Source organism: Macrobrachium nipponense, chromosome 11 (assembly GCF_015104395.2).
Source record: "Macrobrachium nipponense isolate FS-2020 chromosome 11, ASM1510439v2, whole genome shotgun sequence".
NCBI classification, from domain to species: Eukaryota; Metazoa; Arthropoda; class Malacostraca; order Decapoda; family Palaemonidae; genus Macrobrachium; species Macrobrachium nipponense.
In genome coordinates, this window is record NC_061087.1 from 88,925,054 (window position 1) to 88,937,553 (window position 12,500).

Below are 12,500 nucleotides of genomic sequence, written 5' to 3' on the forward strand. Positions count from 1 at the left end.
TAAGAAGAATCAGTTTAGAAATATATATCTATATATTTTTTTTCAGAAAGTACAAGAAGCAGTCTCATTCTTGAAATGGGTACTGTCTGCATTAAAAGACTTTCTTGTTTAAAAAAGAAACATCACAATTATAATAAAACTGGAAAACTGATACAGGATGCAAAAAAAAAAAATTAAATAAAATTAAAAAGCTTCTGCTAGCAAAAGGCCAAATTAACTTAACAAGCCAAAAGAAAAAAAAAACCTGGTAAATATGAAACTAAAACCCCCTTTAAAGTTTTCTGCTGCACCACAAGATATCTGAAAATATCAAGACAAAAACTTCTCGATGAAAATTATTGATCTATTTAAGGAACCTCCAGTCGCCCATTAATACATTTGGATATGCAAAGCCATTCTAAGGTCCTGAGAAACTAGCAATGTCCAAATCAGTATGATTCTGTGAAGTCTTAATACATGTAGAAACTACTGGTCACTTTTGTTTTTACCAGATACATATGCAATTGTAATAGCCACAATTCCCTTTACATCACAACGTTTGTTTTGTTCTGGTTGTCCATCAAGACCACTCCCTCATATTAGAAATATTTGTTTCCCTTTATTAGTGTGCAGCTGCAATGACATAATTCCAACTCAGAACGGTCCAAACCGGCCAGCATGTTGTTGTTCGAAGTGTCAGGGTTTTTATTTCGATAATTAATCGGTACAAACGCTACAGCATAAAGACGAATAACAGGAAAAGAAATATAATAATTAATATCACGAATACTCATTGTTTACATAACAGGAACTAGACAGATGTCAAAAGCTAACTGAACCAGCTACATCAAAACAGAACGTTCAGATGAGTGACGGATCACAATAAATAAACATATGAAAACGAATAGATATGCAACAATTGCAATAAGAAATAATTACAATGTCACTGAAAAAAGCAGGAAAAATGTTACTTATGAAATTGAGGAATGATAGAACAAAGAAATTATAAACACGGTCATGAAATACAGCGTTGACAGAGATGAGTCATGCAGAGCAACTTGTCACATAGTTGCTGCTCTAGAAGGTAACTTAACGCGTTTATCAGTTGATCAGCGATGTGATATGGATATCTTATCGAACTATCACACGCAGGCTTCCGCCGACCCTACCTCTATAGCACAGGAAGCGAGAGGGTGCTAGCTGCGATTACTGAGCATGGCTTATAACAAAGTATACTTACAAACAAGCTTATGTATGTAGTATGTATGTTTATATAAACACAATATTTCTCTCTCTCTCTCTCTCTCTCTCTCTCTCTCTCTCTCTCTCTCTCTCTCTCTCTCTCTGTATATATATATATAAATGTGTGTAACTATGAAATTGTACAAGTTTATCAGTAATAATTTTGCAATTTATCTGATCTAATTTTTCTTCATCACGTATATTACATAATAACTGTATATTAAATGAAGTTATTATTTGTCTATATATATATATATATATATATATATATATATACATATATATATATTTATATATATATATATATATATATATATATATTCATATATATATAATTTTAAGTAATCTATATATATATATATATATATATATATATATATAATTATCGATTAAGAAAATATGACACGGAGACCTCACAGGTATCAATACGATTCAAGACAAAAGGAAACTCGTCACAAAATCTAAATACTGAATGGAAAATCCAACAACTAGGGCCATAAAAATACAACATAAAAATCAAACGCATGACTAAAATTTCTTTTCTCTGAGAGAGAGAGAGAGAGAGAGAGAGAGCGAGAGAGAGAGAGAGAGAGAAACAAGCACTTATTTTTTTTATTTAGTTACGAGAGTAGAACCCATATTGCCCATTATTGGAAAAGATGCGTAAAAAAATGTACGCAAGTGAATTATTTTTCTCTATTTATTTTCTAATTAAAATAAACTTTTTACTTCTCTTTTCTGCATTACATGAAGTTGAATTGATAAAATATAAAATATAGAGTACATAATTATGATATATATATATATATATATATATATATATATATATATATATATATATATATATATATATATATATATATATATATGTCTATATCAGACACGAGGCGACCATATATAACATTCACTTTTGTCATCCCTCTATCATGGAAGTTCAAAGTATTCTATGTAAACTATCTACAGAGAACGTTTCGACTTAATCGTCCGAATAACGACTTGGCAACATGAAGGACGTAAAAAAAAAACAACAAAATATTTTTTCCTCAGAGAAATATGTTCCAGTCCGACTGGCTCTACTTCAAAAGATTCTAGAGTTCCTATATTTTCATTTCACTTTATAAAATAATAAAGTTAGTAGCCTCCTTCCAAAAAGTTAGGAGAGAAAAAAGAAATAAATAAGGTGAAGCTATCATACGTAATCTGGAGGAAAGGGAATATTATGGCTTGCGTCAGTTAACATTAAATTGGTAAAAATGTAGACGGAAACGTTGCTACATATATAGATATATATATATATATATATATATATATATATATAGATATATATATATATATATGTATATGTATAGTATATGTATATATATATATATATACATACATTATATATATATATATATATATATATATATATACACATATATATATATAATATATATATTATATATAATAAATGTGTGTGAATTTTCGTCACATGCAACGTGAACCTTTTCATATTCGCAAACATTATATACGCCTCGAATAACGCTTAATAGCCAATTCACTGTACCTCGGAATAAGTTAGACCACGGATTCGAACCATTGCCTGGTTTAAATACAACGATATAGAGTGACTTTTGATCACTGAACCATAAATAGTCATATATATATATATATACACACACACACATAATTTCGATGCCGCCAATGAACCCCTTTAATTTTTTGTTTCTAAAGTTTGCCGTATTCAAATTTTTCGTATGACAGATTTTAGCGCATTTAATTAACATGATAAATGTCCAAGTCTGCCCTTTTAATTACTCCCTCGGGATTCTGCAGAGCGGCTTCCATCCGGTCTTTCGACAAGGGGGCCAAGCTTCCCGCTATGTCCGGAACGCGACTTAGGCGAACTTATTTCCTCTCCGAACGTCTGCCTCGTCGGCGGACTTATACTTAGGGTCTGAGACGTGAAATGTAAATGGCGTTCTTTCGCCAGCTCGCAACCTGCTACCACTGCTGCCATCTGCAGGGGAAATAGGTTTGAGCATAAGCGTAAAAAAATCGTCGCAGACATCACAGCTTTGAAAGTCGGAATAGATTTTAGGGCAAGTTTGCTGCGATCAGCAGTGGATCACAATGAGACCCGAGATGCAGAGTGAGCAAAAGGAAATCTTCGTTCTTAATTTTCATGTTGGTCGGAACTTGTTCTTTCATTAACATTTTACTTCAAAATAATATATTTTGGGTCAAAAGCCATATACACAGACTCTCCCTGGATTCTAGCTTAATCATTGAATTAATACCTAAGTATATAAGAAGAGTTTAATAAGTCGAGAATAAAATTAGGCTACAAATTCTCAAAATTAATTTTACGAACTGTATTTAAGTTGGAACATCTTTAAATTTGCCAAAAAGTTGTAGCCTAGAAAACTAAACCGAACACATTTCCATCCTTCAGGACATCGGTTCCATGTCTCCTACATAGGCACCTGCAACATTTCTAAGAATCTTCGAAAAAAAAATAGAAATAAGAAAAATCAAGACACGTGATCTAAAGAACGGAAAAAAACTGAAAAAAAATGAAACTAATAAAAAATAACATAAAACTACCCGACAATCAACTTAAATAGCAGGTTTCCCGCAATAAAACTTAAATTTTAAACCGAATGAAACAAAACAATAACTAAACTTTATCCATTCAATATTTCAAGCACTAATCTAATCAATGATGACAAGCGATCTTGTGACAGGGGAAGTATAATAAAAATGGCTATCTATATCAAACCATCATGATACTGCACAACCGGTCAACATCACAAGAACTACTTGCTTCTCTTACCTAACAGTTCTCGAGATATGGACTCCAAGTTTCACTCTTCAGTCCTACTCAAGGACGAATAAAACTTTCATCTCACAAACTGCAGACCGAAGGCCAGATGCCCTTCTACAAACATTGCAACGAAACAATCAATTATTATTGGGAATGATACCGTAAAGTGACAAAATAACGATTCCAGACGGATAACGAACAGTTATACATTATACATATCTGTACGTGCATACTCTATAAATACAAAACACACGCACACATTTATGTATATATATATATATGTGTGTATATATATATATATGTATGTATGTATGTATGTATGTATGTATATATGGATGTATGTATAACTGAATCACGAAAATATGGAACGTGATGAATATATAAAGACGAAATTCACGAGGGAAAGAGAAAAGATGGAGTTCTATCATGCCTTTCGAATTCTTGTCCTTTATTTAGCTAAGTAAAGGACAAGATGTCGAAAGGCCTTGAAGAACTCCATCAGGAGAGAATCGGCATGGGGCTTACAAAATGTTACCCAAAAGAATTTCCTCCTCTAATCCGTAAAGTTGTATTGTAAATTTATGCATATATATATATATCTATATATTATATATATATATATATATATAATATATATTTATATAATAATATATATATACATATATATACACACACACACACACACACACATATATATTATATATATATATATCTATATATATATATATATGTATATATATTATATATATATGCATAAATTTACAATACAACTTTACGGATTAGAGGAGAAATTCTTTTGGGTAACATTTTGTAAGCCCCATGCCGATTCTCTCCTGGTTGCGATCCACTACAGTCGTATAGCTCCTGGATCAAACGCAATGGGATTCAGCAGAATTGGCCTAAAGGATTATGACTGTATGTGTGTAGCAATTCACTTGCACTTACTATTATGGGATTAAAATAAAACTTTTGTTAGAAAGATATCATTAAGCGAGAGTCACATATTAACCTTACACAAATCGAACGTGTTCGCACTCACTTTTAGCAGCAGTATTATATATATATATATATTATATATATATATCATATATTATATATATATATATATATATATATATATAGATAACACAGAAAAATGTGAGATACACATGAACTGTACGCGCGTTTCTGGATATTTTTTCACAAGTGGTTTCATTAAACTCTTCACTATTCCTTTTGAAATATCTGATTAAAGAGAACTCAAACCTGTCATTAACGAAAAGAAGTATAAAAATACATGCATTTCTTTTTCTGTGACCATCGACAACCACCACAAATAAGCACATGTTGCAGTTTTTGCTCGGGGGTCAGAGCAAAAGAAAACACGACTCCACAACTGATTGATTTTTAACGAGCACAACTGCAGCCAATAGAAAAGTACGGTTATCGTCGTTTTTGTGTGTGTGTGTGAGAGAGAGAGAGAGAGAGAGAGAAGAGAGATGATAAGAAGAGAGAGAGAGAATAGGAGAGATTGGAGAGGAGGGGAGCCGTTTGCACCGGAGGCAATTCAAAATTGGTTGAGTCACATGTCCGTCGTACTGTGATAGAGAAAGATTGAGTAATTGCCTGAGTCGACAACATGTCAGAGGAGAGAGAGAGAGAGAGAGAGAGAGAGAGAGAGAGAGAGAGAGAGAGAGAGAGGCGTGCCTCAGTGTATGAAAGCTTTCACTCGAGTACGAAAGAGTATACGACCACGCGTGGAAGTGCGTGGTTCATACCAGAAAACACAGACGTTTTTGTGGAGGTATCTTCCGGTGTTCCGGATTTTTCTACACAGAAATGTGAAGGAAAAGACAAAACACAACACAAAACGCAACAGCCTCTACCTACCACCACAACCTTATCTCTTCTTTTGAACGCCAGATGCAAACTTACACTCTAACCAGTATGCAACACATTCACTTCTACACCATCAATAACGACTAACCGCCGATATAAAATTACAGCTTTAACAAGGTTTTATCAATGGAAGATAAGGGACGGTACACGCGGCTCCGTATCTACCTGATAAGGCAAATCTTATCGCTACCAAGGAATTGAGAAGGAAAACGATATATTGCCACAACTGACAAAAAACCAGAAAATATTTTAGTCAGTGTACCTGGAAGTTTAAGATATGAGAGATTGAATCTGAATTTACAAAATTCTGTGTGTGTGTGTGTGTGTATGTATGTATGTATGTATGTATGTATATATATATATATATAGATATGATATATATATATATATATAATATATATATATATATATATATATATATATATATATATATATGTATATATATATATATATATATATATATATAAGCCTAAGAAATAAGGGCTCGGCCCATCATTCGAAAATAATCATTGTCAAAATCGTCCTCTTAAGCTTAAGTCGACAGTCTAACACTACCCGAGGAAGCATTATAAGAAACTTTTTTTTCTTTTTTTTAAATATAATTTGCAACGATTTACCAAAATACGGAGTACATATTTTCACGGAATGAAAATATTTGAAATTTCAAACACAAAATACTATTCAAGAAGTTAAAGCTGCTGCTGAAAGCTTTAGTTTGAGATATCAAAAATTTTAGTTGGAAACATTAAAAGTATATCTAAAAACGATACCCTATTTTTCAGCTCGCATGAAAAGGGGGGAAAAAGCTTTTAACACCGATAAATCGAATTGGTGACCACCGTTTCCGCAACGTCAGTTACTTTCTGAACAAAAAAATATACCAAAACTGAGGCCATGACCAGAAAGAGAAGCGATGTCACAGGAAAGGTGTATTACAGTGACCGGTGGTGTTTATTTCTTTTAAAAGTAAAACAATATATTACTTATGCAATGTTTGGCCTGTTTATGGTTACGGAATTGTTTGCACGTGCAAAACCACGGGCGACACTCATAAAATACGGCACAATATGAAATTCACACAACTCAACTGATTAAAATCATACAAGACAATTAAATATTTTTAGTACGCTACATCTAACGTGAAAATATAAATCGTGGTAAAGAACACAAGTTAAGAAAAATAAAACCGTTTAATACTACCTAATGTATAAGATACTGAGAACATGGTGCTCGTCCAACATAAAACAAGAAAAAATAAAAAATAAACTTGATCAAATTAATCGAAGCTTTCCTTAAGCCTACATGAATAACGGCTGGCATGATAATTACACTTCTGTCTTTCATAGAAACTTCTACAATAAAAATAAAAACTAATTTGACAAACTATATTAAAATTAGGAGAATTAACGTTTAATACTGGAAACGGTCAAAAATAAAAATTAGGGATTTAAATGGAATTCTTTCCTCATTCTACTTCGATAATTACGGCATATATATCTTGACAAGAATTTAAAGGACATAGAAAAATTATATCTTGGATGGAATGGGATATAAGATTTAGGTCAAAGGCCAGCGCTGGGACCTACGAGGTCATTAAGCATTGAAAGAGAAATTAAGGGTAGAAAGGTTTGAAAGGCGTAACAGGAGAAAAATCTCAGTGCTGCAATATGAAGCAACTGTCAGATGGTGGAAAGAATGATGGAACAAAGAGAAAATGAATGGAGGCAAAGAGAAAATGAATAGAGGGGCAGTGAAAGGAATGAAAGGAGTTGCAGGTAGGCGCACCGAAGGGACGCTGCAAAAATACATTACGTAATGCCTACTATGTACCGTGAGGTGCACTGTAGGTACTACCCCATTGGGGTGTAAAAGATCTCTTTCTATTTTTAACTTTCGAAGATATAAATTACTTTTCTTGGAAATTATTTGAGGAATGAAAAATATATTCATAACAAAAGCAATACCTCAAAACCTCATCATCAGCAATCACTATATTCCCTATGCTGCCTACTTAAGGCTGGGGGACGGCGGTTCCTCTCAGCATAATAGAATTGAGGCGGACTAAGCGACCAGAAAAGGTTTCCGCAAGAGCACAAAATGGCCTAAGCCTATTACAATACGCCTATCTCAACCCACTTTGCAATGGCAAACTCCACTTTACTCAAAATTGAACGTCTTTGGGCTCCGATATAACCTGCTTCGTAAATTTATTTTACAAGGGACATAATTCCTTTACAAAACACTTCTCTAGGGCATATTTTACATTAAATTCGAATACGAACGACCCAGTTGGTCTCTTATTTTACTTATCACGAACACGTTTCAACGCTAAATACATTAATGATAACGTTGGGCTGTCATTTTACTTATTACGGAAACGTTTTAGCACTAAATATATTAATGACGAAGTTGGTCTCTCATTTTACTTATTACGGAAAGGTTTTAGATCTAAGTACATTAATTACAAAGCTGGTCTCTCCTTTTACTTATTACGGAAACGTTTTAGCGCTAAATATATTAATGATAAAGTTGGTCTCTCATTTTACTTATTACGGAAAGGTTTTATATCTAAATACATTAATTACAAAACTGGTCTCTCCTTTTACTTATTATGGAAACGTTTTAGCGCTAAATATATTGATGACAAAGTTGGTCTCTCAATTTACATATTACGGAAACGTTTTAGATCTAAATACATTAATTACAAAGCTGGTCTCTCCTTTTACTTATTACGGAAACGTTTTAACGCTAAATACATTAAGGACAAAGCTGGTCTCTCGTTTTACTTATTACGGAAACGTTTTAACGCTAAATACATTAATGACAAAGTTGGTCTCTCATTTTACTTATTACGGAAACGTTTTAACGCTAAATATATTTACGACAAAGTTGGTCTCTCATTTTACTTATTACGGACCCGTTTTAACTCTAAATATATTAATATGCAATTTATTGCTATGTCGATATCCATGGATAAATCAGAAGCTTGCATAAATAACTTGATATACATAAATTATACGTACAATAGTTCATCTAACCTGTCAATATAGTTTTGCACATATAAATTATGCATTCATTCCAATTTCGAAATTATATATTTCGTGCAAAATAATTACGCGTTTGTTTCATCTAAAATTAAGGACTTACGAACTAAGAACGCCATTTCCAAGTAACGAAAGTAATTAACTGCTGTAAACAGACATCAGATTGAATTTCCGTCTCGAAAAGAAGTGCTAAAAGTTATCACAAAATCCAACATTACAGTCGCAATAAACGTCTTACAAAGGTTTTATTAGTTGCTCTTCCCACGCTAAACTTTGCTTCTTCTCATCACAGTGAATGGAACGAAAGTGAACTACTACTATTATCATAGTCATATAATGTGAACATTCATAGCAAACTAACTACACTGACCATTATCTTGTTTGGAAAGCTAACAAGGAATCTGATACTCATACGCGGTTAAGTATATAAAATAAAAAAAATAAAAAAACAAAAAAGTAGATTAGTGGGGATATAAATCAAAACAAAACAATTACAGATAGTTGTATACTATACATTATTAACATATGCGCAAAGTTAATGCAATGTTGCCCTACTTTGTCAAGAAACCACACCGGTAAAGTACATTATATGACAAACCATTTATAAGATATATTTGATAAATCTAACAAATAATAATAATAATAATAATTGTTATGATGATTATCAAATATATATTAATATTGTTCTTACTATTATTATTACTATTAATATTATTATTATTATATAAATTGTACCCTAGTCAACATAACTCATACTACTATTATTATTACTATTAATATTATTATTATTATATAAATTGTACCCTAGTCAACATAACTCATACTAAGTGAAAAATGGGTTGAGTCTACCGTAGACTTTTTTTAAATTCTCTCTCTCATACACATGCATATTCAAATCGCGTTAACATAAAACTATATTTTAAGATTTCATTAATATTATGGGTAATAAAAAAATGTATTGCTTTCATACTCGTACAGTGTACAAAGAAAATCTATCCATTGAATTTTGAATGGACAATGAATGGTTAAGATTGAACAACACACACACACACACAAGATTGCAGGGCATAAGTGTTACATGGAATGTTACATAGATACTTGCGACAATTACAGTTGTTGGTCGCTAACAATATAAGCAACGTACTTAACATGGAAGTCACAAGGTATCCGGGAGTTAACTCAAGAGAATAAACGCTTCCTGTCATCTCTCTTGGATCCTGGTATCCATCCTGCCCTCTCTCTCTCTCTCTCTCTCTCTCTCTCTCTCTCTCTCTCTCTCTCTCTCTCTCTCTCTCTCTCTCTCTCCAGGAACCTGACATTCGTCATGAGATGAGCAATTCATCTTCTGCTGATGACAAATGTAATATTCAGACCGCAAGAGATTACAGTTAATGCAGCGTAAGCGACAGAGGAGACGGACGACTACGAATAACCCGTTTTACGCCCAAATAAATCATGAGGGTCAACCCACCCAGAAAACGATCTTCTCTTCTGCGCACTTCGTTGTACCTCGAAGAGGCTGCAGTGCAACTGTCAATACTTACACGAACAATTTAGCGCGTGGGTTAACACTATTGTACTCACTTCAACTTACATAGAAAATTAAAATTAAGCTTTCAACTTCGGGTAAGAAAAAATTGAATTTACTTTATTACATTAAGAAAATTAATTTACTTCACCTTCGTAGAACAATTAATTTAACTTCAACCTTAAACGTAGAATGAACTTTACTTCACTTACGTAGAAAAATTAATTTACTCAACTTACGTAGAAAATTAATTTACTTCAATTACCGTAGAAATTAATTTACCTTCAACTTACGTAGAAAAATTAAGTACTTAAACTAGGTAGGAAAATTATAGTATGACTTAAACTTAAGGTAGAAAATTAATTTACTTCAAACTTAGGTTAGGAAAATAATTTATTTCAACTTACGTAGAAACTTCCTTTCCCCCCTACTTCAACTAGGTAGAAAAATTTAATTACTTCAATAGTAGAAAATTAATTTACTTCAACTTATAATAGAAAATTAATTTACTTCAACTACGTAGAAAATTAATTTACTTCAACTTACATAGAAAATTAATTTACCTTCAACTTACATAGAATTAATTTACTTCAACTTAGTAGAAAAATTAAATTTACTTCAATTCATAGAAATTAATTTACTTCAACTTTAACGTAGAAAATTAATTTACTTCAACTTACTAGATAAATTATTTACTTTATTCAACTTACGTAGAAAATTAATTTACTTCAACTTACGTAGAAAATTAATTTACTTCAACTTACGTAGAAAATTAATTTACTTCAACTTACGTAGAAAATTAATTTACTTCAACTTACATAGATAATTAATTTACTTCAACTTGCATAGAAAATTAATTTCCGGGTCAGTGTCTCTTTGCTGGCGAGACTGAATACAGAGGGCAGGGTCATATCAGACCTATTAACCCCTTGGACATCATATCAAACTTACTGGCTACGTTAGTTACTCGTTGGCCGAGCGGTTAACGCGCTCGCCTACCGATTCGGTGGTCCCGAGTTCGAATCCATGCTTCCTAACGTGGAATCGCAGGAATTTGTTTATGGTGATTAGATATTAATTTCTCGATATAATGTGATTCGGATTCCAAATAAGCTGTAGGACCCGTTGGTAGGTAACCAATTGGTTCCTAGACACGTAAAAAATCTAATCCTTCGGGCTAGACCTTGGAGAGCTGTTAATCGGCTGTGGCTTAGTCAAAATAAGGTATACTTAAATTTTTACTATTTATCTTTACATTAGAGTCCCAGCTGGCATAAGAACAGAGTATAGAATTTAGGCCAATGGCCAAGCGCTGGGACCTAAAAGTTCATTAAGCGATGAAAGGGACATTTAGGGTAAGACATCCACACCATCCTACTCCACTTCACTCTGTCAAATATTTTGCACTGGCTCTGTTGTCCTGCTCTTCGTTGAGTTTACATTTCAAATACAAATTAAAAAAAATATATAAAAAAATTAGGGCTTTCAAATGAGGGAAATAGTCGAATGAAATGGGAAATACCGACAACGTATCCTTCATTACATGAAATGACTGACGTTTGAAAGCCGAAGCGATCATTTCTCTCCATTTATCATTTACAGAATATAGCATGAAATCCTTGAGATATTTAGGAAAAATCTGACAAAGTTCTTGGAACAAGTAACAAAACATTACAATATTTCTATTTCTGAACAAATGTGTACCGTTTTACAGTGAAATTCCCAGAATTAGGAATGAGTATTATGCAAGGAAGGTTGGTCGTATTTGTGGCATAAAAACTGATAAAATTTACCAGAGTTCTTGATTAAAATACCGCATGATCGGCCCACCCCCCTTGTACGACCCAATCCCGACCCAGTCGTTATAAATGGGATATTAACATTGGATGGTATCCATCAGAAATGTGATCATGAATACAGGTATTGTACATGGACGATAAAAATATTATTGCAATGTAGGACCAGCAACAAATAATAATAATAATAATAATAATAATAATAATAATAATAATAATAATAATAA

At 32.5% G+C, this 12,500-nt stretch overlaps 1 protein-coding gene across 8 annotated transcripts in view; it reads right to left on the reverse strand.

The window, feature by feature from the left end:
• LOC135207178 (fat-like cadherin-related tumor suppressor homolog) overlaps window positions 1–12,500 on the reverse strand; it is a 304,650-nt gene that overhangs the window by 291,802 nt on the left and 348 nt on the right. For 6 of the 8 annotated variants that reach the window (XR_010312927.1, XM_064238782.1, XM_064238772.1 and 3 more), the window contains exon 1: window positions 5,897–5,990. The exons of 1 other annotated variant lie outside the window; for it this stretch is intronic. The gene's annotated coding sequence lies outside the window, so the exon portion shown is untranslated. Of the gene's footprint in view, window positions 1–5,896; window positions 5,991–12,500 lie in introns of those variants that run through there. One more of the 8 variants, XM_064238756.1, reaches the window with a different exon arrangement.